The sequence below is a fragment of the Suncus etruscus genome, chromosome 19 (genome assembly GCF_024139225.1).
Source record: "Suncus etruscus isolate mSunEtr1 chromosome 19, mSunEtr1.pri.cur, whole genome shotgun sequence".
NCBI classification, from domain to species: domain Eukaryota; kingdom Metazoa; phylum Chordata; class Mammalia; order Eulipotyphla; family Soricidae; genus Suncus; species Suncus etruscus.
In genome coordinates this window covers 20,155,529-20,161,881 of record NC_064866.1, presented here as the reverse complement: position 1 = coordinate 20,161,881, position 6,353 = coordinate 20,155,529, and the positions used below count along the sequence as shown (strand labels likewise).

Sequence of the window (6,353 nt, the reverse complement as noted above, 5' to 3'; positions counted from 1 at the left end):
GTCTTTCTCTGGTTCTTCTATCTATATTTTAATGATTATTGTTAAATGTTATGCCATGCTTGTCTTATATACACATATATACATAAGTAATAAACAATAAATAATAATTTTTGTAAACTTACTATACAAATATACACAATTTGCTAAAGCTACTAGCACATTACAATGTCTGACTTGCAGAATTAATGGTGGGGAAACCCAGTGGAGAGCACCAAATTTTACTTATCAGTGATTTATTTGGCAACAAGGACACACCATCTGATATATGTTCTTTTTTTGTGTGTGTACATAAAGGAAATGAATGGACCATCTATGACCAATGGAAAATATCCAACATGATTATCTGCTCTCTTTCTTTCTAGAGAAAATATACTGCATGATAATTTTCTGACTTCCAGGATATTAATCCTTTGTTATAATGATGAAACTATTCCAGTTTCGAGAGGAGAGAGATAGAAAGCTTTCTGAATTCATAATCTGACTTATATACATTAACTTAATCTCCTGCTTAAACTCTTTGACTCGCTATTCTTATTTCAGTACATGGACCTTTGATTTAATGATTATTGTCCAAGAAGTAGAGGAGTGTTAAGTAGGAAAAAAAGGAGGAGCCAAAAATACATTTTTCACTTACAATACATGAAACTTTTTTTGTCAGTTCTTCTAGGTCTTCTCTTAGTTTAGGAAGAGAAACTTTTCCCTCACAAGTTCTCTGTACCTTAATGAATGCCACAATATTCATCCAGTTGTTTAACCCTTGATCCAATCTTTGATGCCCCTCTTTCTATTACATTTTGAAGAAACTCCATTATCAAGTCCTGTTATGTCATGGTAAGTGAATATCTCAATAAAATCATCACTAAAAATTGAAAAAAATATTTAGTATTTTCACTGTTCACCAATACTTTTATTCATCTTCAACACTTTATCTACTTTTGACTCTTCCCTCTGCCTGGAACATATTTTCTCTCTTTTTTTTCCTACTACAGATCTTCCAAGTTGATTCTAAGTGATATAGTCCCACTCAAGTGTGCTCGCTTCGGCAGCATATATACTAAAATTGGAACAATACAGAGAAGATTAGCATGGCCTCTGCACAAGGATGATACCCAATCATCCCGTTATTCCTTCTCTTTTCAACTTGCTTTATTTTTCCTGTATAATACTAATTCTTTCATGACATTGTATAGCATAATTATTTCTTCAGAGACATATGTTCTCTATGAGCAGATAGATTATTTCACTGGCATTTGAAAGAGTGCCTGTTTCAGTTGCACAGGAAAAAATTATAGAATGTTAAATGGATATGTGATGAGTGAAGTAATAAAGAAATTAATGTCATTAAGAAATCTTTGTAAAATATACATCTTGCTCTTATTTAGGGTCACTGCATATTCAAGGGTAGTGACTTAGTAAAACATGATTGTGGTTCAGTTGGGTCTTACTCCCTACCCAGAACTTTGAAGAATTAACAGGTCACAATGAGTCACTTTGATGAGATATCATAATTTTTAAACTGGAAGGATTAAATGATGTATATTATATCATCAGAAATGCTTAAAGATATCCTCCCCCTACTGAAAGACTCCTTTGAACAATTAATGATCTCCAGTAATAAAAACACTTTCCTAAAAGTGTCAGTCCCACAATCTAATGATATATTCTTCAGAAGCTACTAATTGCATATTATTATATTGCAGTCTCTGTGATCATCATTGACTATATAAAAATAATACAATGCCATCACTTGGTAGGTCTCTTGAATCTTGTTTTTCTGGAAACTAACCTGGTATTTTAATAATATCTAATTATTTTTCAGTTTGAAAAAATAAATATATCATCTGGTTTGGTAAATGCTTCTTAAAATTGCACCCTAGGTTTAATTAAGTTGGTTACTTTGGTTGATTTTATTCGTGTTTATGTCATTTATTCCACTCATGGTTTACTGTGTGGTCTTTATATGTCTTATTCCTCTGCCACAAAATAGAATTGTTCCAGTAAGTGGTTGCTCTTCCTTTCCAGATTCTGGAATTAAAAAATAGGGGAAATAGGAATGCAAATGAAATCTGGGCCTTGTTTATTAAGGCAGTGTGACTTAGCCTATTCTGAATCAACTTCTTATCCAATTCAACAAGTATTCAGTCATTCATTCTACATACAAAAAGTATACTGCTGAGACTACTTTGAATATTATGGAATATACACACGTTTGTAAAGCATTTATCTGTCTTTAATTTTCTTAGTTCTGAATAGTAAAGTAAGACATCTCAATATATATTGCTACAATATAATGCAAAATGTCAAAAACATATTTGGAGATTTGTAAACAGTTACTAAGTTCCAGAAAAGGAAGAAATGACATTATATAGGAAAAATTAGAAACACTGGCACGAAAGTATTATTTGTTTATTGAGGTACAGCTGGCATTACAGTAGATTTTAAAAACATGTTGGGTGGCAAAATTAAAAAAAATGGCAAGGCATACAGACAGTTGTACCCAATAACACTGACATTTCTGTGTTAATTAAATTATTTAATTTCCCACATTAGGCAAATGAAATGTTCCAGGGCAAAAGACAATGGTGCTTAAAAACTTGTGAGTGGGTGAATTTACTTTAACTCGATCTTTAATGAAAGAATTCTTACTCATCGACACTGGTATCTTTTAAATTCCATTTATTTCTGGTTAGTCATGTGGCTTATGATCTACTGATTTGGCAGGCTGCTTAAGCAAGTTTATCTCATAGTCAGCAACCAATGGCTTCCTATTTTTAGTTTTATTCAGGATGGGAACCATCAAGCAGAGTTTCGTAGCCTGTACTTCTAAGTAGACTATTAGTTCAGAGGTCATCAAGACATGGACAAATATCCAAAACAGACAAACACCCCCAAACTTAAATCGCCTATATCAGAGTTTGTTTAAAAGAAAATATCTCCCTATTTCACAAGTTTTTAGAATGATTTAAATGATAAATGGCCTTTTCCTGGATTCATCAAGTACGGTTGAATAGCTTAATCGTGGGCCAGTACCACAGACAGGAAAATAAATGTTAAGTGTAAAAAGATGGAGGGTGGAGTGGCATGGGGGGAATACATGAACTCTGCCTTGGCTTTTCTTAATATAGAGAATAATGAAGCAAAATACAAAAGAAAGAAAATCTCTCTAAGTTATCTCTTCAACTCTGATACTCAGTTTGTCTACAAAACTATGGATATTCAAAAATATTTATCTCTTGGATATGTACAGCCAACTGATAGTGAGACTGAGGATTTTTACCTTTTACTGCTATGTGCTTCCTTCTATTACTTTGTAGTTCCATGGATTTCATGAACAGCCAGCTGCAGGGGACAGCAGTAGAAACCTCACATGTTAGTTTGAACCCCACATTGGAACATCAGTGGAAAATGCCAGCACTAGGGTCAGACATATGAGAACAGGCTCTCCATGGTCTAAGTAGACTGTTTTTTTAGAAATAAAAAGAGTATGTCAAAAGTGCTGTCCAGCAGAATTTCCAAAAGTTTCCAAAAAGACTTCTTTTTTTCACAGTTCTAACCTGAATTCAACATGGTAGTCTGACTTCTAACAAGGTATTACTATTTCTGTAACTGTTTTCAATGTAATATACTACCCAATGGCTTGGATAGTAATATAAAATATAGTTATTTATGGCTATGAAAACACCAAGGACCTAGAAGTATTATATTCACTTCATAATGCATATTTGTTTTCTTTCTCCAGGTTTCTCCCTCAACCTAGGGACACTCCTTAGCTCAGTTCAGTTCTTTTCTTGAGTTCTATTTTATTAAACTTCTTATATTCTATCTTTTAGTTAAAACTTTTTTCACTTGTGTTTAATATGTTTTAAAATAAGCTGAGTAAATATGCACACAAAATGGAGCATCTAGGTTTAAAAAGTTGTGGTGGATTATCTTCTATAGAACCTTGATGTACTTATAGGCTTATCTACAGATTTTACATCAGGTATCATCCATCCCCAAAAAAGTTCTTTGGCCCAAAAGAACATTACTTTATCAAAATTTATCACCTGTGAATTTCTTGATCATTATTCCAGAAGCCCAGAGAAGAAGCTGGCAATTTTATCTTACATCAGTCTCTCTGTCTCTCTCTCTGTCTCTCTCTGTCTCTCTCTCTCTCTCTTTCTCTCTCTCTCTCTCTCTTTCTCTCTCTCCCTCCCTCCCCCCCTCTCTCACCAGTTCACTCACTCAAATATCTATGTTCTCCCCAAATCCAACTTGTTCTCACCAACAAATTGCTCTTTCCACTACCCACTCCTAATTCCCAAGAGTAACAATCATTGTTCCTTTCAAGGGATATAAAGGGTTTCTTACCCTTCTTCATTTTTTTCACTTTGTTGCTATAGTTTATTTTTGAATGTTATATTGACCATGTGCTTTGTCACTTATTAAACATTTGGTTTACAAAAGAGGAAACTAAAGAACAGGAAGGTGAATGATTTACCCAATGCCAAGAAGTTACCAGCAAAGATCAAAGTTAGTACCAGGCTCCTGCCTTTGCTTGATCTTTTTCTTTTAGTGGATTTTAGGTGCAGGAAAAGATCTTCATAAAAATGCATTAAATAAGTTTTATATAAATGTATCTTCAATTTTCTCCACTGTAAATTGAGGATGAAGCCAACTCTTCTTTGACAGAGGTGTAACTACTTGGTTATTTTTAGGATTAAATGTTGGAATAATCCTTAGGAGTCCAGATATCTATGCTTAATTGTGCTGTTTCAGTTTGATAAGACTTGAAAATACATGTCTAAGACACACACCATAACATAATTTACAAATATTTTATAAACTAAGACAGGAAATACAAAAGAGAAAGAAATGTTCTGAGTATTAGAGGAAGGAAAATGATCACACCATAACTTAGTTCAATAGTATTATTATTTATGCTGTGCTTTCATAAATCTTAACTCATTTAAAGCCTACATCAACCTTCTGGGAACAATAGGGAAGATAATATCTGTGCTTGGAAAGATTGAATACTCAAAGAATCAAAGTGAATTCTCAAGGTTACAAACTTAGTAAGTGGTAAAACTGAAACTAGAGGATAACTCTTTCATTTTATATGAGAATTAGTCATTTTCTGCTCTCAATCATATTAAAAGGCTTAATCTCCTATAGAAAATTATGTTTTTAAAAGAGGTATATTCTATATTTTATTAAAAACTCTGAGCCAAGACAATATCATGTTAATACATATTTCCTTATCTAAGTAGAAAGATATTAATGACATAATGATAATAAAGTATTCTGATGGAGGAATAATATTTTTTGTTTGTTTTTGTTGTCACACTGGTAACACTCAGTGGTTATTCCTGGCTCATGCTCAGAAATCGCTCCTGGCAGGCTTAGGGGACCATATGGGATGCCGGGATTCGAACCAATGACCTTCTGCATGAAAGGCAAACGCCTTACCTCCATGCTATCTCAACTGGCCCTCAGGAATAATATTTTTTAACATAGCAGTACATATATCTCTTCAAAATTAAGTTTATAGGCCCTTGGAGTAGATGTCCAGAGGTGGAATTTCTGGGTCACATGAAAGTTCATTTATAGTTTCTTGAGAAGTGTCCATATTGTTTTCCAAAAAATGTTGAACCATTCAAGATACCAACAGTGAGGCAAGTTGGAAAAGGATGCAATGTTGGAAAAGGGGTCCTTTTACTCCACATTATCACCAGGGAAGAGAATAGGGGGTAAATTAGAGGTAACATAAAGAAATTGGTGGAGGATCTTAGCACTTTTTTGGGGGGTTGCAATTACTTTTCATTTATTTAATAGTTTATTTTTTATTATTTTTTATTTTTTGCTTCTTTTCAGGGCTGTGTGTATACATAAATTATGGTATAAGACTTGGATAAGTTTTAAGACTATTATCACCAAGGTATTGCCCAAGCCAGAGCATGAACAATAAAAGTCATGTTTAAAGAGGAGTTTTACTTAATATATCTGCAACAGATATATTGGCCTGTAATAAAAGGTACATCAACCACAAAAGTTCTCTGATGGGACAGCTGATGCCTGGCCAATTGTGGGAAAGCTGGCAGGCCTGAGGGCTCATTCATCACAGCACGGAAGGCATCCTCTCAAGAACATATAAACGAGATGAAGAGCTCTCTTGAAGGTTACAGCTAACATGCGCCAACCCTCTGTATTGTCTGCTTAGGGTCATTTCACTTAAATGACTCATCTTAGTCTCTAAGATTCTGGAAAGCATATAGTTCATCACGCAGGAGTTATTGTGTTTCTAAGCTGACAGCCTCAAGAATCCTAAGGAAATATCAAAGGCTCAAAAGCAAAAGGAACAAAACATAAGAAGT

The 6,353-nt window shown here is 33.8% G+C and overlaps 1 non-coding gene across 1 annotated transcript; it reads left to right on the top strand.

Moving 5' to 3' along the window:
• The first annotated feature begins 1,030 nt into the window (after positions 1-1,030).
• LOC125997705 (U6 spliceosomal RNA) lies at positions 1,031-1,138 on the top strand. Its single transcript, XR_007491741.1, has one exon. It is a non-coding gene; the product is annotated as a U6 spliceosomal RNA (small nuclear RNA).
• Positions 1,139-6,353: the final 5,215 nt, after the last annotated feature.